The sequence below is a fragment of the Piliocolobus tephrosceles genome, chromosome 6 (assembly GCF_002776525.5).
Source record: "Piliocolobus tephrosceles isolate RC106 chromosome 6, ASM277652v3, whole genome shotgun sequence".
NCBI lineage: Eukaryota > Metazoa > Chordata > Mammalia > Primates > Cercopithecidae > Piliocolobus > Piliocolobus tephrosceles.
In genome coordinates, this window is record NC_045439.1 from 122333847 (window position 1) to 122355137 (window position 21291).

A 21291-nucleotide genomic window follows, 5' to 3' on the forward strand; every position below is an offset into this window, starting at 1 on the left:
GAGCTGAGATCAGGCCACTACAGTCCAGCCTGGGTGACAGAACAAGGCTCCATCTCAACAACAACAACAACAACAACAACAACAACAACAACAGCAGCAGCCATAGGACGTGTTAGTTGTGGCTCTAAAGAATACAGTCAACTTTGATACTATTGGCTAGGCTGGTCTTTGACTTCTTGGGCAGCCAACCCTACTAAACAGTTTCCAAAGTTCAGGCTTCCCTTTGCCAAAGCTGATAAATGTGGTGTAAAGGTTGTGTTAGTTGACTGTTAATGTTTTACAGACTAGCAGAAATGAGAAGACCAGGTTTGCCTTGTAGCAGAGCCAGAAGTTGTGCCTGACCACAGGGCAGGATACCACAGGGCAGGACTCTGACCCTCAGCTTGGCTTAGATGGAGAGAGGCAAGGTGTACAGAATTGCTTTGCATTTGCCCCCAAAGACAAGGTAGTGAAAAGAAAGGAAGATAACACACCACATACTCACTACCAACCAATGAGACCCAGCAAAGATGTCACACAAATCCTTGTCAGATTTGTTGGGATCCTGGGGCAGTCCTGACTGCCAGAATCCACTGGAGGCCATGAGTGGAGGGCTGAGGACATCATTTCTAAATACAGTGGAGATGAAATCTGGAAGGCAGTGCAAAGAAAAGGGCAGGAAACTCATCTTCTCAGGGAAGTTGTGGGATCCCTGCCATCATGTATGTCCGCTGATGACCCTTATTTGTTAGTGCATGACGTAACATTGTCTACATGTTTAGAAAAGAGCAAAAATATGTTCAAAAATCTGATGGAATTATTAAGACACAAGGAAGGAGATCTAAACTCATCAAATGTAGGGTGAAGATGGCTGTGAGTTAAGAATTTATAGGGAGTTGGGCACAGTGGTTCATGCCTGAAATCACAGCACTTTGGGAAGTAGAGATGGAGGATCACTTGAGGCTAGGAGTTTGAGACCAGCCTGGGCCATGTAGTGAGACTCTTATCTCTACTAGAAATAAAAAATTAGCTGATCATGATTGCAGGCACCTGTAGTGCCAGGTACTCAGCGGGCTGAGGAGGCAGGATGACTTGAGTCCAGGAGTTGGAGGCTGTAGTGAGCTATGATTGTGCCACTGCATTCCAGCCTGGGTGACAGGGTGAGACCCTGTCTCTAAAAAAAGTGGAACTTTTAGAGTCTAATATTGTCCCAAAGAAGATCCTTATGTTTTGGTAGGCATGGATATTCTGGACACCCTGAAGGTGTGCTGCAGCGTGGAGAATGGGTGCACATCAGCACCACCAGCGTCTCTGTTAAGCAGAATACTGTGCATGGGTATTACTCCCTGGTGGGGAATTCTGTGCAACTGTTAAGAATCCCAGAGGAGAACTCTAAACACCTCGCCAACTTCTACCAAGGTTCCTAGATCTGGCAGGTTTCTAGATCTGGTAGGAGGTTTTGCCCAAACCCAGCTGTCAGTGTATGAGTTTGGTGAGACAGACAGAGCACTTGTGCAACATGTCAGGCAAAGCAACTTTGGTACTCCCAGGCAGGCAGTAAGGGCCAACAGAAGTCTAGGATCCATGATGTGCTGGTCCCCCAAGGCTCAGGGAAGCTGCCCAGGGTGAATGCAGTCTTATCTGTATGTGCTCTACTTTACATCTGATATAGTTTGGATATTTGTCCCCTCCAAATCTCATGTTGAAATGTGATCTCCAGTGTGGAGGAGGGGCCTGGAGGGAGGTGTTTGGGTCACAGGGATGGATCCCCCATGAATGGCTTGGTGACCTCCCAGTGGTAATGAGTGAGCTCTCAGCTATTAGTTCACGTGAGATCTGGTCATTTTAAAGAAACTGGTGCCTTCTCCTTTCTCTTTTGCTCCCTGTCATGCCATGTGACATGCTGCCTTCCTCTTTGCCTTCCACCATGAATGGGAGCTTCCTGAGGACCTCACCAGAAGCTGAGGAGATAGATGCGGGTGCTAGGCTTCTTGTAGAGCCTGCAAAACTGTAAGACAAATGAATTTCATTTCTGTATAAATTGCACAGATATTCCTTTATAGCAACACAAAATGGACTGATATAGCACCACTACTGAGGGACCCTGAAAGCATTCTGCTCTGTTTTTTTTGTTTTTTTTTTTTGAGACAGAGTCTCGCTCTGTTGCCCAGGCTGGAGTGCAGTGGCACAGTCTCGACTCACTGCAACCTCCACCTCCTGGGTTCATGCCATTCTCCTGCCTCAGCCTCCCGAGTAGCTGGGACTACAGGAGCCCGCCACCACACCCGACTTTTTTGTATTTTTAATAGAGATGGGGTTTCACCATGTTAGCCAGGATGGTCTCCATCTCCTGACCTCGTGATCCACCCACCTTGGCCTCCCAAAGTGCTGGGATTATAGACATGAACCACCGCACCCGGTCTCTGCTCTGGTTTTATACCTCAGAGACCACTTGGATTGATGAGCCAAGCATTGCAGGCTGTTCTAGGAATGACAGAGACAAAGCCTGGGCTATTCTGGGCATTTCCTCCTATCTCAGAATGTTACATTCTCTGTACATTCTGCCCAAGAATTGCAAGCAACAGAGGGTCAGCCAAGGCTATTTGTGGGCTTGTCATCCTGTCTGGTTGAAGGATCCTTCAGCACCAGCCAACTCTCTCTCCTGGTTCCATGTTCACTCTGCTACTTTCTAATTATTACTCCAGGTTGGAGGGATGGATGATGGACAACACCTTTTCTCATCACTGGAAGGGCATGTTCCCCACTGAAACTGAATCCACTGTTTTTTGTTTGTTTGTTTGCTTTTGTTTTTGAGACAGCATCTGGCTCTGTCGCCCGGGCTGGAGTGCACTGGTGCAATCTCAGCTTACTGCAACCTCTGCCTCCTGGGTTCAAGAGATTCTTCTGCCTCAGCCTCCCAAGTAGCTGGGATTGCAGGTGCGCACCACCATGCCTGGCTAATTTTTGTGTTTTTAGTGGAGATGGGGTTTCACCATGTTGGCCAGGCTGGTCTCGAGCTCCTGACCTCAAGTGATCCACCTGCCTTGGCCTCCTAAAGTGCTGGGATTACAGGCGTTAGGCCAATCCACTGGGTTTTGAGACTCAGTCAGTTTCATGTGTGTTTAGGTTATTTAGCTGCATTCCGAAAGTCTCTGAACCAGTCAGCCAGGAGCTTGGATATCAAGACCTTGGAGGGAATTTGATGCTTAAAAACTGGCACCAAACTCCCTCCAAGGTCTTGATATCCAAGCTCCTGGCTGACTGATCTGAGAGCCACACCAGGGGTCAGGCCCCTGTGGGCCCAGCCTGAAACTGGCAGTCAGATCTCACAGGCTTCAGGAGCACTAGGACCCCACCCAGAGGTGGTCCTGAAGCTGAGCTGAAGGCCCAGGGGATGGGCTATGCAAGCTGATTGCTCACTGTGAGTAGCAAGAGGTGAGCGTTGCTGGGACTCTAGAGTTCAGCAACAAAGTGTTGCTTTCACATGAGGGTAGCATGAGACAAACCTCTGACTGGAGAGGGCAGCAGGGGTGGAAGGGAGATGCGGGGTCAGTTTTATCTACAGTTTCTGGTTTGTCTGCTGTTCCTGAAGAGGTGATGAGAAAGAGACTTTTGGGCTGTTTCCAGGAGGAGCTCTGATAAATTCGAGCAGCGAGGAGGCCCCCTCCCTGCTCAGGATTCAGTTTCTGTCCAGTTTTCAAGGTGGGTGGTTCCCATGAAGCATAGCAGGGCAGGATATGGGGGAGAGCCTTGGCTCATAGTGCACAAGTATTAAATTTTTTTTTTTTCTTTTTTTTTGAGATGGAGTCTCGCTTTGTCACCCAGGCTGGAGTGCAGTGGCACGATCTCCACTCACTGCAAGCTCTGCCTCCCAGGTTCACGCCATTCTCCTCCCTCAGCCTCCCGTGTAGCTGGGACTACAGGCACCCACCACTGTGCCCAGCTAATTTTTGTATTTTTAGTAGAGACGGGGTTTCACTGTGTTAGCCAGGATGGTCTCGATCTCTTGACCTCGTGATCCACCCATCTCGGCCTCCCAAAGTGCTGGGATTACAGGCGTGAGCCATCGTGCCTGGCCTTATATTTTAAGCTACATGATATTCATACAGTACTTCCATATAAACCTTAACTGTACTTGTTGCAAGGATGCACCGTTTTCCTCACGAGCAGATTCTAATTAATCAACAATATGCTGATTAAGCGTCTGCAGGAGAAGCCCTGTGCTAAACACTGTAGAAAATTAAAGATTTACAGCATAAACTTCATCTTTGCACTCAAGGAATTTACAAGCTAGCTGAGGAAACAGGACACATCAACGAAACACCTAGAAAACAACTGCCAAAAATAGTGCTAAACTAAGTGGGATTCATTGGCACCTCTTTTCCACCCTTGCACTACATCTTCCCCGCAGAGTGGCTCAACCTTGCCCCAGTTGGCAGAACTCTGGGAGCACGAGGCAGATCGTATGAATCTTCTCTCCAGTGTCCCACTCATTCTTTACCCCATGGAACATAGTCACTGTTGGTAAATAGTTCCTTGGCACCCCTTCACTCCTTCCCACAGGGCTCAGTGGACTGGTGTGGGGGAGAGTGTGCGGGTGATGAGGGGAGGAGGTGGTTTTGTGTGGATATATCCAGAAAATGGACCCTGCAAAGGCAATCATGCTAGATAAAAATAGCTTTAATTTCTTAGGTTGTCTTCTGTTAAAATGGAATGGGTCTGGTTAGTTGGAGGAGTCAGATATCTCTTGTTAAATTGATAAGCATCTGCTGAATCTCATTCATGCAGAAGGAAGACAAAAGGCCATCAGGAGACCTGGGTGTGACCTTCTTGGGGCTCTTCTGGTTGCCTAGTAGCTTTTCCATATTCTCTCGGTACGTCTTTATATCCATGTCTTTTCAATATACATTTCTCCCTAGTCGTGCTGATGCTTGTGTGACTGTCATCATCTGTGTATGATCCTCTGAATTAGACAGGTTCAAGAGAGTGACAAAAGTATTACTGGAACCTACTTTTGCTATTAGGCCAGCCTTTCTCAACAGGATTTCCAGGAAAGAATTAAGGTCTACAGAATATTATTTGAGTGACCGTCTTCTCAGTTTCCCTAGGATGTGACATAACTAGTTCCATTCTAGAAGAAGGAGAAATATAAGCTAATTCATTACATAAAATAGACGCTTTTGGGCATTAGGGTTTAATTTTCTCATGGAACCCAGATTGAGAAGGGCTGCTCTGGGTCCTTGTCCAAGGGTCTCAAGCAACATCAGAGCTCCCTCCTTTTCTTGGCCTGCCTCAGTTGCTACAACTGATCCATAATGACTTTTTGAGTCATGAGTTTGACAGTGTACACTAAATGTAATTGGAGTTCAAAGGAGAGACCAAGGCCCTGTAGGGGGTAGTATGTTGAGTTATAATGGCTTAGGCATTCTTAGGTCATCTAATATTAACTTAGAATAGGCAGTAGGCAGTGAACTTGGAGAGAGAAGACTCTGAAACTTTGCTCTCTCCCTCATTCCCTATTGGGGACTCTGTAAGGCAGGACGGGGAGTAGTGGCTTCCCTCTGTGGTATGGGAGTAGAAGTTCTCTGTTCAAAAACCTTTAGATCTTGTAAACAGGGATCTAAATCAGCAGTCCCCAATCTTTTGGCACCAGGGACTGGTTTCATAGAAGACAGTTTTTCCATGGACTGTGGGGCTTGCGGGTGGATGGTTTTGGTATGATTCAAGCTCATTACATTTATCGTGTACTTTATATTATTATTATATTATAATATATAATGAAATAATTATACAACTCACCATGTTGTAGAATCAGTGGGACCCTGAGCTTGTTTTCCTGCAACTAGATGGCCCCATCTGGGGGTGATGGGAGACAGTGACAGATCATCAGGCATTAGATTCTCATAAGGAGCATGCAACCTAGATCCTTTGCATATGCAGTTCACAATAGGGTTCATACACCTATGACAATCTAATGCCTCTGCTGATCTGATAGGAGGTGGAGCTCAGGCGGTAGTGCGAGTGATGGGGAGTGGCTGTAAATACAGATGAAGCTTCGCTTGCTCGCCCACCACTCACCTCCTGCTGCGTGGTCTGGTGCCTAACAGGTCATGGACTTGTCTGGTCTGTGGCCCAGGGATTGGGGACCCCCGATCTAGATAGCAAAGCTGAATAAAGTATGCCTATCCCACCTGATAAAAATTTAGAGTTGTTACGATTTGGCATGGTGAGTCAAGGTTTTGAGTAATCTGGTGTTCATCGGTATTGACAGGTAGAGAAGATAAGGATGTTTTGAGCTCATCAAGACAGGAGGAGACACCTGTTGGGACAAGCGAGCCCAGCAGCAGACTGGTTCTCCCATCCTTGTTCCCTATCATATGATGCTGGTTGGGAGGATGCTGGGGAAATACTGTGATCTGGTAAGTTAAATCTTTGGAAAAGCATTTTTTTGAGTCAGGCTTGCTCTGGACATTGCCTGACTCCTGTGGTTTGGAGGTTGCCAGGGGGATGACACATTCCTTCAAGACTCTGGTTTCTTTCCTGGCCAGATCTAGCAAAGCCAAGATTTATTGGGTGCCTGCAGGCTGTCAGAAGAACTCCATCCTTGCTTCTCTGTCACTACTGTGCACTGAATCCTGCCTGAAGTCCTTCACTTCCCCCTTTGGCTAGGGACCCTTCCTTTCTTCCCTGCTGGATCCAGGGAGGAGGAGAGGCAACATCAGAACTGTGCTTCCGCCATAGCTGTGGGGCTGTCTCTGTGTAACGTCCTGCTGGCCTAGAGTTTCTAGCTTCTAGTGTCACCTGTGGAACTACAAAACGTATCCTTATTCCAGGTTAAGTTCCCCTGCTATGCATTCTCATGTACTTCCTTTTTGAAATAATTATTAAATGAATGAGTGCTTATTTAGTATTTATTTTCCTGGGCTAGACTATGAACTCCATAAGATCTGGAATGAAGTCTGTCTTGCTCACTGCCATATTCCTATTGCCAAGCACAATAAAATCATTGTAGGCATTTCAAACAGGGAATTTAAAACGGGAAATTGGTTACACGATGGACTGGGCTGAGAAGCCAAACAGGGTGGTTAAACAAGCACATATTAGTGGCAGCAGAAGCTGCTACCACCCTGAGGTCTGGAAGGACACAAGAAAGGAGTGGGGAACAACTTCATTCTGATTAACTTCATTCTGAATTATATGGAATTAAAAATTTTTTCTTCTGGTAGGAGTGCCCACAATACTAGTAAAAATGTCGGCCATTTAACATTATTTGAAATCCACCATAGCCTTCTTGAGTTTCCAGTCTGAAATCTGTAGGGATAATGTTCCTCAAAATGACAAAAGCACCATTTCTGAGGCAAAGATCCAGCATGTTCTGGGCAGGTTGGCCCTTGGTTAGGATTTCAGGTCACGCTTGCAGATCAGAACCCTGGGAGGCTTCCATCTCAGATGGGCTGTGACCTTTTGGAGACAGAGAAGGCTGTAATGCCACCTTTGTCCACCAGAGGGCTTCAGGGCCTCCCCTCACAGTCCAAACGGCTGAGATTTCGTGGCTCACCCATGCCGTGGCAGGGTGCTGCCTTGAGGGGTCTCCTCTTAAGTACCTCATGTGTTGGAGCAGATCTGGGGGTGCAGAGGCTGCCCTGATTCCAGAAGGGAGGAATTTTGTATTCGGTTCCCTCATTTTCTCTCTCACAGCTTCATTTTGTATTTAATAACAATTTATTTGAAAAATTTAAAAATCGGGAAATCAAAGTAGGGGTGTGTGTGTGTGCATTTTGTGGGCAGGGTAGCAAGAAGTGGGAATGATTCTGATTACATTAATTCATGCCTGAACTAGCAGCTTAAACATTATTTAATGTTGTAGAAATTCAGAGATGGAAAAGTGACCTTGGAAATAATTTAGCATCCCTTCATTTATAGCTAAAGAAATGACTGTGGCCTTTGCTGCTTGCGAGATGCCTGGAAGGTTCAGAGCCTTTAGGAATGCAGCTAATATGTAAGGTTATTAAAGTGTTTTTGGTAAGATTTTATTTCAGCGTTCCAATCTTTCTTCTCTTTTCTTAGACTCAGCCTGAGCCTTAACAGCAGCAACAAAGCACAAAAAGGCATTTTTCAGTTTTCTATTGAAAGTACTTGGCTTTCTTGTTCTAATCCCATCATTGGTCTTTGGATTCTTTCCAGATTCCATTGAATCAGAAGATAGAAAGGCCTGACATGGTAGAAAAATTATCCAGGAAAATATTGGAGTGAGTAGAAAACCAGTCAAACTCCTAATTGCAAATTCTTTTAAAATTAATTTTAAAATGTTACTAAATAATTTTCAGCAGTACAGCAAAGACCAGTCACTGAAGTAACTTAAGGGAGAATGCACTAAACTGAAAAAAAAAATCAGTGTGGGTTTCCTTAAAAAGTTTCAAAAAACACTCAATGAGCCCACACAAAAAACTTTAATTAATCCCAAAGAAAGTAACAACCACAGGGAACCATACACAGAATTCAGAAAATGGCTGGAGCCTCTTTTCAAAGAAATAAAGGGGACATTACATCCTCCCTAGTGAAAGTCAGAATAAAAAAGAATGAAGGTAATGATTATTGCAAAAGACACATTGAAAATCATGTTTAAATGGCACAAAGCAGAAATGGCACTTAAATCTGTAAAGAAACCTGAGCAATAGATCCAGAATTTAAAGAAACTAAATTAAGAAATGAAACACTTCAGGAGGGCAGATCTGGGGAATAGATCTGAATATTGCAATTTCTGAATAGTTAGACTTCCTGAGTAAGCCAAACAAAGAAAAGGTCCTAAATCAATAATTAAAGATGCAGGAATACTTTATTCCAGAATCAATAAGAGATTAGACTTGAAATAGAGAAGACTCACATGGTCTAACAGAACAGTTATGAACATTTAGGAAACAATTCTCACACTTATACGTCTTTTCTTTTGACTTTTACAACAACAATGTGAGGTAGACAGATATTATTAATCTCCCTTCTTACAGATAGGGATTAACCTCCAAGAAGCTGAGTGATTTGCCCAAGGGATATAACTAGTAAGTGAAGAGCCCAAGTTCAAGTCCAGGTCCTGCTCTCCAAAGTGGGAGGGGTCTTATACATATTTTAAATAATAAGGAAAATGCATCTTTGATGACACACAAAAAGAGAAGATCACTCTTAAAAGAATATACATTGGAAACACGGTTGGATTTTCTAATAACGTAAAGAGAGCTCAGTGGATATGAAATGATGTTACCAAGGATGAGAGAGAGAGAGAGAGAATGCATCCCCACCATATTTGACCTTGCCAAACTGCCTTTCATGTGGGGCACAACAAAGAACTAAAAGCTCTTTGAGGTCCTAGAAATCCAGCCAGTCACTCACTCACCGTATTCCAACAGGCTCTCAGGACTGCTTCTAACAGAAGTCTGCATTAAACACAGAAACCTAAAGAGAAGACATTGACCTGAGTTATTTATTTATTACAGAAATACATAAAGAGAACATTATGAGGACATTTTTTGTTGATAAGTATAATTATTGTATTTGATGGAACAAAAGTAACATGTGTCCTTATACCTGTATGAGGAATTACAAACTACTCTAACCTTTCTAAGAGAGTTATTTGGCTAAATGTGACATGAAACATTTCTTAGATTCAATACTACCACTCTGGGAACTTGTCCTAAAGCAATAATTCAAAGAAGAAAAAATTGTAGATTTTTATCCTGATATTTACAACTGCGAAAACTTGGAATAAAAACGGAAGAACTGGGTTTTACCCCAAATGAGTATTATATAGCTGTTAAAAATAATGAAGATGAAATATGTGTATGAAATTAGCAATGGAAGTAGAACTAAATTTTTAACCATAGTATGATTAAAACAATGAAAAATGTGTGTATGTAGATAAAAATTGGGATGCAATTTAGAGAAATGACGTGAGTTAATTTAGGGTGGTGGAATCGAAGCTGAATTTTAAAAAATCTGTACACACTATTACATTCAAAATGGTGGAAAGTTGCCAGTGCTGCTGCTAAAACACAGCGTTGTTTCATTGCCCAATTGAAACACTGCCCAATCCCACCCAAGTCAGAGGTTCATGGACTACGTCTGGAAGCATAAGAAACTGCTTACAGTCACTGCCCCTGAGTAGGGGAAGAGGGGCTTGCGGGCCTGGGGAAGAGGGCTAGGAAGTGACTTAATTTCACTATATGTGCTATATTCATTGGTGCCTTTTGGATTTTGTATTCCTTGCATGTGGTGCCAATGAAAACATGATGTCTAGGCTCAATACATCTACATATTTCTGACCTGAAAAATTTCCCCAGTAGTCTGATGGGACAGAAGAGTTGAAGTCAGTGTGGTGTTGGAAAATGCAAAACATTTAGTTACTGCACCATATAAATGGAAAGGCAGAGAGTAGAGACAAAGCCAAGGCTAAAAAGAGAAAAATAGGTGGGAGTGAGCCTGCCTAGGAGTCCACATGAAGCAGTGGAGACCAGGTAGAATCTTGGGGCTGTGGCCAAGGGAGCAGAAAACTGCAATGCAGTAGATGAGCGGAGATGGTGGCACAGATGGCAGAGGAAAAGTGTGAGTGGATGGCAAGAAGAGGGGCCACAGGGTGGAGCCAAGGGAGGCCAGGACTACTCACTGTGCTGTAGTGTGGACAGACACTGAGGTATATGGCCCGTGCAGTGGATGGCTGCTGTGACTGGACATGCTGGGTACATAAAGTTAGGGCACCAGGGAAGTGTGGAGCCAGGGTGCCTCCTGGGATGGCTGCTGAGAACAGTGTGAGCTGGGGAGGAAGCAGACGCACAGGCTGGGCTCAAGGCTGTGGAGCCAGTGGGGTTGGGTTAGCTGCAGATCTTAAAGACTTCTTCTCTTAAACAATGAGTAGGATGGAAAGAATAGTATTGGCAGTCAGAAGGCCGAGGTTCAAGTCCCACTCTGAGGACCAGCTCTGTGACCTTCCTCACCATTTTGTCATCCTCAAAATGGGTAATATTAGCCACCTCGTGGAGGCAGAACAAGGAGGCAAGAGTGAAAACATCTGCAAGAAATAACAGAGATAAGTGCTCTCTGAGCTATAAACTGTAAAACCAGCATAACTCATCAGAGCAAAGAGGAACCCAGTCACATTAAGGAGGTGGATTGACTCTCAGGCCTGAATGAAGGTATTTTGTTAATTAGAGCAAGGGCTAAAGACCCACAGAACCCCGGAGGAGGAGAGGCAGGCATACATGCTAGTCTATGCCCTGCTCAGGTGAGGTGCCCAGCCCAAAGCCATGGTGTCTCTGGGTCTAGAAACAGGCATCGTGTTTCTGTGGAAAAGGATGTATTAGGCTACCCTGACCCCATCAAACACTTGAATTATGGTAACACTTTTCTGATTGCATGCTTACCATGTGACTTCTCATGGCATTATTTGGCTTCCCATGTAGCCTGACCCTCAGGGATAGAACTTGCTGTCCTCCAGAAATTCTCATTGTAGGCCAAAGTAGTTAAAAGCACTGATTTTGGAACCAGGTTGATTCTGGCTCTGCCACTTCCTATTGGTGACCTTGGACAAATTATGTGACCTTCTTTGTATCAGTTTCCTCATCTGTAAAGTGAGATACTAGTAGCTTCCTGTTCTTTGTGAGGAATAAAGATAAATCATGTAAGGGCCCTCAGTGCCTGGCCTGGTAGGTGCTGTACACACGTTTGTGGGGTTTATGGAAAATTGCTGACTTGGCATTCTGATTCGTCCACGGTAACCTCTGTGAGCCCGCTCAGGGTGCTGCTGCCTAGAAGTTTGCTAGAGGGAGGGCGTCCCAGGTAGAGGGCGTGGTTTGCTTGAGTCTTGGAAGGGTGAACAGGCTATAGGTAGCTGGGGTGGCTGCAGCCTGGGCACATGGGGCAGAATGGTGGGAGATGAGACAGAGCCGATTGGCGCCAGATCCCATGAGTATGGGCAACAACAGTTTGTACTGTGCTAATACATTCTGATTTCATCCTATAGGCCACAGTGGTGCCCTGGAGAATTTTAATACATTCTGATTTCATCCTATAGGCCACGGTGGTTCCCTGGAGAATTTTAGGCAAGTGAGTGGCAAAATGGAATTTGTGTTTTAGATTTCGAGATCCTTGACAGTGGGATGGGGGTGGGGAGGGGTCTTGTTCATCCTTGTGTCTTCAGTAAGTCACCCATCTTTTGACTTAGAGGAAGAAATCAACGAGCATTTGCGAAATGAGTGAAAGACAATGCTGGAGACTATGGAGGCCAGATGGGCATCAGGGAGACCACCCAGGGCCTGTTGCACTAGCCCAGGTGGGAGCAATGAGGGTGTGGACAGAGGCAGCAGGAGGTACTGGAGAAGGTCACAGCAAAGATGACTTTATCTTTTTAGTTAGGGTGATGGCAAAACTACTAAAAATGAAAGGAAAACAGGAGGAAGACCAGTGTGCTTAAGTTTAGGACAACAACACAATGTGAAGTACCCAGTGGATGTCATTGAATTTTTTCTCTTAATAATTTGCCTGTAAGCAAGGCTGTCATTGCTAACACTTCTGATGAGCTCTCTTGAATCTTTGAGGGGACCAATAATGGCAGTTTCAAGGTGGGATCTGAAAAAAAAAATCATGTGAACAGTTTTCACCCATATATTTTAGGTTACATATGTTATGAGACATGTTTGAAAAGGCATGTATAAGCAAATTTGTCTAAATTCAAATGTTACAAACACACAGCTATATACTTGTGTATGTTGTGTGTGTATCCCCAACTCTATACTGCTGGAAGTTGTGGAGACAAGCAGTACTATCTGACCCTGGCCCTGGGGCCTCTCAGTTGCCTGAAAATGAGCCAGCTCTCAGACTCAATGTCCCATGGGATGGAGGGCTCCCAAAGTCTCCAATTTCTGGATGCAGTGACATCTGAGAGAATTTCCCTACACAGTAGGCACCTAAGATTGAAACTGCTTGGTGTGTTATCTAACATGTTTATTCCCCCACGCAAGACTACTTTTATACATACCTCATTAAATGGAAGAATATCAAGGGGTGGAGTTTCCCTGCTGGCATCCCCATGGCACATTTATCCATTTGGCCCAAGCACACCTTTCAACAGGAGGCTGGGAGGGCAGGGACCTAGCTGGGCTGATCCTGCTGTCATGAGTTCCAGCTGCACCAAATGATGCTGGTTCGTGTCTACCCTGCACCCTTTACACAAACACCTGTGCAGTCTTGTTTTAGATCCTGGGGAAATAACAACTGATTTCTGTGGATGAGAAGTTCATATCAGGTAGCAGAGGAAAATGTATTGTTTCATCTCATAACGCATGTGTTTTAATTATTTCTACAATCAGATTTAGCAAAACTCTAAAATGAAATTTAAAGTAGCACAAGAATTTTATGAAGATCTTGTATAAGAAATTTCAGCTATATTGCCTTATTCACAGAATCTAAAAGACTGCTATTTGCTTTTCTTATTATTTTCAAGGGGAAAAATATTAAATCTTTCTCCCCAGGTCTCTTGAATAATAGTGGTGTATTTTTCTCTGTCATAGCGTGGAGAAAGGCCCTCTTCTGCTGAGTTTATGGGTTTTTTTTAAGTTAATGGTAGCAGTTTGTTTGAAGTAGATTTTTGTATGTGTGTGTTTGAGGTGAAATTAATGCAAAGAGAGAGGTGAAATAGTCATCTGGGTTTTTGCTGTGACCAAGAAGGTTTTATCTCGTATGGGGAATGAAAATAACACTTAAAAATCTTAGCTGGCTTTGTCATGTATTCAAGTATTAAAAAATAACCAAAGCCTAATCAATGACATTACCAGATTTTTTTTGTTTCATTATTATTATTTTTTTGAGCACCCACGCTGGAGTGCTGTGGCATAATCTTGGCTCACTGCAACCTCCACTTTCTAGGACTCAAGCCATCCCCCCACCTCAGCCTCTCGAGTAGCTAAGACTACAGGTGTGTGCCACCACACTCAGCTAATTTTTATATTTTTTTGTGGAGATGGTGGGGGGCGTGGTCTCACTGTGTTGCCCAGGCTGGTCTCGAGTTCCTGAGCTCAAAGCCATCTGCCCACCTCTGCCTCTCAAAATGCTGGGATTACAGGTGTGGGCTACTGTGCCCAGCCTAAAGCACTTTGACTTTCTAATTAGTCAGGATACACTCAATGCTGGTAACTGCTACTTGCATCAGGGATACCTGAAAGCATCTCTGAACATCGTCTCTAAGGGAAAATGTTTTGAAAAAAGTGAAAAGCTATGTGAGGAAGTACAGAATCACAAGTGGCATAGAAACAAAACAGAGCCAAAATATAAATACAGAGTGTGTGTGCATATACACACACACACATTTTTTATATGCCTTATACTTTCTTCTACTCTGAAATAGAGAATATTATCATTCTCTTCTTTATATTCAGGAACGTAATAGGTAATTACATATTTTTAGTGATCCCCTAGAAATCTTGATGAATTTGACCCAAAGTAGGAAACTGTAGTTAAGCTTAGTCTTAGTTTTGGTGGCATAAAATAAGGGAAGACTAGCCCAGGAAACTGTGGACAGAGTCCACTAACTACATTTTCTGCCCTGTGGTTCTATATAGTCCTTGTAAAACCAGTAGATAACAACAGTAACTAAGGGTGTAGACCCTGGAGATGAATCAGAAGGAAACCTGGAGACTGTGAAGTGAGTTAGTAAGAGCTCTACACCCAATAGGACAAGGAAGACAATACTAGCTAGCTCATTCCTTTCTGTCTCCAAGTTCTAAACATTAAAAGCCACTTTTTTGGTATGTGTTTTTCTGGAAAGAATGATTGGAATATCCAAGGACGTGAGGGGAGAGGTAAGTGGTAAAATGGCATTTGCCGTAAAGGGGTGGGAAAAAAAAGGAATTGCTCCAAGGTTGGTTGTGTTCTTCCAGCTCCATCTATGATAAAGAGAATGAACAACTGGGTGTTTTCCTTCTGGACAATGATTATGACACAGATTACTACTGGGACAAGAAGTATTGCCACTGTGGACAACAAGGAAGATAAGTATTATTGAGAATCACTTATAATGAGATGCTACTTCAAATTAGGAAAAATTTGATAAACAAATTTATAATACAAACGATTATAAAGACCTAAAGACCATTCATGACAGAATTTTTAAAATGATGTGTTAATTATAAAGACCAGTATCTTGCTAATTAATGTGCCTTGCTTGGGCATATCAAGTACATAACCTATTAATATAATCTATCTGGACTGAAATGCCTTATTAAGACCCCATTCTGTAAGAGATATTTTATTCCCTGGTTTTGGTAGTTCCTACCCACTACTAATTTGAATTTTTACTATAGTCATTCCTAGGAAATGTTCAATAAAAATTTTTAGATGAATTGCTCTCAAGCCCAATTCAATGCTTGTTAATTTGTTAAGAAGATAACTAATGAGTCTGCTCATCCAGAAAGGGTATGAAAATGAGGAATTATGGAGTTGACAAATGATGCTTATGTAGGCAGCTAGTTTTTAAAAAGTATGAAAGTTTAGAGTTCCATTTCAAAGGTTACCAAAACATGGAGTCCACATCAGCTGTTGGGAGGGGAGCCCACGGCAGGATAGTCTGAGGTGGCAGGGGTGCACACTCAGGTCATGGGAAAATACTTCTCAAAAACAAATGACAAGAGGCTGAAGTGTGGGAATAACAAGATTTTACCCCGCCCCCCTCAAGTTATGTTAGGGCTGGTAACAAGAAAGCATCAATGGTATTGAGTCCACTGGGGGCTCACTTCTGGGTGCTAGGCAATAAGGTATGAGTTTTGAGCTGTCCAAAGCCAGTGGTTTTTCTCAAATTTAGATAAATTTTCCCATTTCTTAGTTTTGGGACAAGGATTTTGTTTGTTTGTTTGTTTTTTCCTTAAACAAAGGATTCTTGGATTTGAAATTAAGAATGACTGAAATAAAATTTAGCACGCATTCTGTTTCAACCCCAGCTGGTCTGACACCACCTGGCATACTACAATTCTGGTGGTAACCCCCTGGAGCTAGTGCAGACCCCATCAGTTACAGGCTCAGTTCTCCATAAGAATTCCTTCACTTTAGTTGCCAGCTGCAATTCAGAGGTCCTTAAGCCACCTGCACTTTTGACCAAGTGGCTAAAAACTTAGGAGTTCTCACAACCCCCTCAGGTTAAAAAATTCACTAGTGTGTCTCACAGAGTTTGAGAAAACACTTTAAAAAAAAATAATTACAATTTTATTATAAAGGATGCAGATCAGGAGTAGCCATAGGAAGGGATACACAGGGTGAGTTCTGGGAGAGTCTAGAGTGTGGAGCTTCTGTGCCTTCTACTGTGGAATCAGGGTGCTGTCACCCTCCTGACACATCAATGTGTTCACCTGCCAGGAAGCTACACTAAGCTTTGGTGTCCAGAGTTTTTATTGGGGTTTCATTATGTAGTCATAGTTCATTAAATCAGTGGCCAACTGATTGAAGTCAATCTCCACCCTCCTTTGCTCTCCAGAGGTCAGACTGAGCTGACATCACATTGCTCAGAGTCCCAACCCTCTAATCATGTGGTTGGTCTTTCTGCTGAGTCTTTCTGGTGAACAGCCCGATCCTGAAGCTATCTAGGGGGCCACCATGAGTTTCCTCATTAGCATGAACTCACCTGGCTCATGAATAATGAAGACACTTCCATCACTTAGGATATTCCAAGGGTTCTAGAAGCTCCATGCCAGGAACCCTGGACTAAGACTAGACAAATTCTTTATTAAACACCACGACAGGAGCACAGGTAATGTGGTCATGCTTTCAGAGAATGAACTTTAAATGACGTACAAGGGGTTCAGATTTGTTTTCCAAATGGGCCAGGGTGATCTTACCAAAACACGTGTGCTTGAAACCTTTCAGTGGCCTCCCACTATTCTTAGGACGAAGAGTAAAATCCCTAACCAGGCCTCCTGGGTCCTGCATGGCCTAGCTCCTGTCCTGTCTGGCCTCATCTGACACAGCTCTTGCTCCTTGCCCTCATGGGCTGGCCCTTCAGTTTCTTGGATGCACTTGCTGTCTTGTCTGGGCCTCTCCCCTTGTTGTTCTGTGCTTGGATCTGTTGTCTTCCCAGCCTCTTGGTCTATGTGTTCCTACAGCACTTTGGCTGCTTTCCTTCATGGTCCTTGATCTGTCTTCCCTATTAGCTGTAAGCTCCAAGGTGAGCTGTTTGTGCTTATGGTTGTATCCCTGCCCCCAAACTGGTAAGTTCCTAGTACAGAGAGGATGCTCCACATACCTTTGTTGAATGAATTAATGAAGTGGTTCTAATTCACCCCCAGGGAATTGGCAAAAACCTTTGCCCAGGGCTGAGAGAATACTGTTTGCTCTGCCTGGACTTCCCTTGTTCTTGTGTTTTTATGTTCTGCTTATTTTTATTCTTGGTGTCTCTCATTATTTTTGCCCCATGTCATTCTGTACAGGGTTCTATCTGAAGTCAGGGCCTTTGCTTATGCACTTGCTCAAAGTCTGCCTCTCCAGAGTCTTAATCAGTTGTAATCCTGAGGAGACTCTAATGTATTTTACAAAATCCCTGCTGCTAAGTTACTAATCTGGGGAAGGCTTCTGGCTCTCCGTGGTATGGGGATTCTTCCTGTGCTGCTGCTCTGCTTTGAGCCTTTTTAAAAAGCCTGCTTTCTTTGTGCCATATCCTAGCCTGGTCTTTTAACTGCTGTGTTGTTCTAGGTCATTCCTTACCTTTGTTTTTCCTGTTTAACACCATTAAGCCTGCCCATAAGGTTGTTTCTGTTAAATGACTTGATGCCCACTTTCAGGTGTATTAGTCTTGGTAAGTATAATAATTCTGCTGGAAGGATAGAGGAAACAGACACAGAGGAATTAAGTTAATGTTACTCGAGAACATACAGCTAGTTAGCAGCATAACTGGAATTAGAATGCCAAACTCCTGACCTCATATCTAGCTGTTCTTTCCACCCTACCCTGAATTGGCTCACATTTGTGAACTGGCTCACATTTGTGAATAGGAAATTGTGTTGACTATCTTTCCACTTATCAAAGTGTTTGGAACCATAGTAAGCTACTTGCCCTATTCATATCGTATCACTCATTTGATTCTTGGACTGCAGAAACTGGGAGAAGCAATTAATAGCAGTGAGCTCGACTTTTCTCAACTTTCCCCTTCAGATGTTCTGAACAAAGAGAACAAGGAACCCAGATCACAAAAAGCTCCAATTAAAGGGAACTTGACTACATATCCAGATGTTAAAATTACTACCAACCCTCCAGGTTTCCCTTCAGTGTCCATGTTGTAAAAAATGGCTGGAAAATGTATTCATATTTGCCACTGATATGTTCATAGAATAGATGAGAAAAAAACACCTTGGTATTCCCACCTGAGATAAGAAGGTGTTCTCAAAATATCTCGTTGGCTGGGCATGGTGGCTCATGCCTGTAGTCCCAGCACTTTGGGAAGCCGAGGTGTGTGGATCATGAGGTTGGGAGATCAAGACCATCCTGGCTAACATGGTGAAACCCTGTCTCTACTAAAAATACAAAAAATTAGCTGGGCATGGTGGCAGGTGCCTGTAGTCCCAGCTACTCGGGAGGTTGAGGCAGGAGACTGGCATGAACCCCAGAGGCGGAGCTTGCAGTGAGCTGAGATTGCGCACTGCACTCCATCCTGGGCAACAGAGCAAGACTCCATCTCAAAAAAAAAAAAAAAAAAAAAACCAAAAAATAAAAATAAAAATAAATTAAAAATTTATAAAACAATAAAATTAAAAAATCTTATTATGAATGGCTTATTTATGGTCATCACAAAGATTCATAAAAGATGAAATGTAGATAGAATTTAAAGGAGATAAACTTTAGAGTTTTATGAGATTAAAAAATAAAAAAGGGCCGGGTGCAGTGGCTCATGCTTGTAATCCCAACACTTTGGGAGGTCGAGATGGGCGGATCCCTTGAGCCTAGAAGTTAGAGACCACCCTGGGCAACATGGAAAAGCCCCATCTCTACAAAAAAAAATACAAAAATTAGCTGGGAGTGTTGGCATGCACCTGTAAGCCCAGTTACTCAGGAGGCTGAGGTGGGAGGATCGCTTGAGCTTGGGAGGTGGAGGGTGCAGTGAGCTGAGATTGCACCACTGCACCCCAGCCTGGGTGACAGAGCCAGACCCTGCCTTATAAATGAATAAATAAAATAAAACATAAAAAATAAAAAGATTGCAGAGAAAGAAAGTTTTCAGCTCTTCCAGTGGATCTGACAGGTGCTTGAATTCTGCCTTTGATCATCTTGTTGTTTTTGTCTGCAGTCCTTGTGTTAAAAGGGATAAAATGGAGATGATTAACCCCCAGGCAGGCAGGTCATCTGATAAACTGGAAGAATAAATACCCGACAAGATGACCCATCCTTCTAAAATGTGTGCATCTCCTCTGAGGTTTAAGGACATTTTTTGTCTTCCCCATAAAGCCTCTCCAGTGTCATGAGTCCCGGGCCTTCTTGCTGTAGACCCTGCTTCTATAGTCCACACTTCACACAAAGCCACGGCACTGTGTTTCATGATTTAGAAGAGGGTTTCCCTTTCTAAGGAGGATACAGTCAGACTTTTTTGTTTGTAAACCCCAAGTTAATAACCTTTCAAAACGGATCTCAAAATGGAATGGCCCATGCTGACAAATGTGGTCAGAATTCTGGCACACAAAGTAAGCAGCCCTGTGGATCACAAGGCACTGCACCCCCAGGCATGTTTCTCAATCCTTACATGTTGTTTTGCCAATCTTTTCATGTCACTAATGGAGGAAGATGGTAAAGCAGTTCAGCTCCTTGTCCCTTTCCTTTGTTGGCTCCTGTACTAGGTGTCTTCTCTTTGCCTTTCTAGATCCACATTTTACCTGTCCACTCCAGACCAAGGAGGGAGGCTGGCCCAAATGAACATCATCAACAGACTCATGCTTTCTGGCTTCTAGCTGGGTTTGGCTAGAGGAAGTCATCAGCAGGCACTGGGAAGTGGGGTGCAGAGTGAGGTGGGGAGTTTATTACTGCAGCTCACTCCCTTCCAGTTCAAGAGGGTTAGCTCCTCCCACTTCTGATGGGTGGTCCTTTCCTGTAGCTGCTCTCTCAGGGTGTTCAGAATCTCCCTTCCCTGACAGCCTTCACGCTTAGAGATGGTAACCAAGGAACTGCACGACCCATTGTTGGTTTCATAAGTTCTTCCTACCTATTGGTAATAGTCCCTTTATTAAAAATTCCTCAACTAGTCTGTTTGCACAAGCCATCAGGTTCTTGTGGGGATTCCAATTGATAGTACTTTGTTGTGTTTCTCTCTCACTTTTTCTCCCTCTTTTTTTTTTTTGTTCTCTTATTCTCCTTTGTCCCACTCCTCTCCTCCAATTTCCTCTCCATGTCTTGTTGGGGTCCGTGTGTTTCCTAAACAAAGGAATGAAGACACAAGACAACACAAGACAAGACAAACATGGCGGCCACCCCGAATGACATGCTCCATTTTATTTTATACAGTCGTTTGTGGAATGTTACCAAGTCACAAGACACATTGTTGTTTTTCTGACCTTTCCCCGACTTTCTGGATTATCAAGATGTTTACACATAAACAAGCCCCCAGGGTCTGCTGTTTGGAACTGGCTACTTTGTCCTCCCTGTTTGCAGGGAAGGAATGTCCTGCTTTGTTTGCAAGAGCAGGACTTATCGGGAACACCCTGCTTCGTTTGCAAGAGCAGGGCTTATTGGGAACGTCTGATTTGCGAGCACGTAGTCCTCTACATTTCCCCTTTCCTTATTTACAAGTTTGAATTTATTTCAAAACCATCATTACATGTTGGGCTCGCTGGGATTCGGTGTTTGCCCTTTGGCACCGTCTCCAGCAGACTGTGAAAATGACAAAGGCAAGAACAACAATCAATACATTGCTAGAAATAGAGGTCAGCAAAGTTTTTACAGGGCTCATAGGGTTCAAAGATGTCAAACTTTGTGCAATACCAGTCATCAAATCTGCACCAGTCAGCAACAGTAACTGATTGTGAAATATTTCAGAAATGTTATGTGTTAATTCTTGTATTTCTAGGGAAAAATTATTATGACCAATTAAAAGTCTCTTTATCTCAGTCCAATTATGTACAGTGCTGTTAAAAGGAACAGGAGTAATACAAAATTGGGTAGTGTTCCAATCACATTTTAACAAAACTCGGGTATTTAACACTGTTAGCTGATCTTCCAACCAAGAAATCACTTGCTCTAGATTATCCACTCATTCAGTCAAATGAGCATCTATGTCTCGTTGCTGCTGCCACAACAAATGTGATTGTT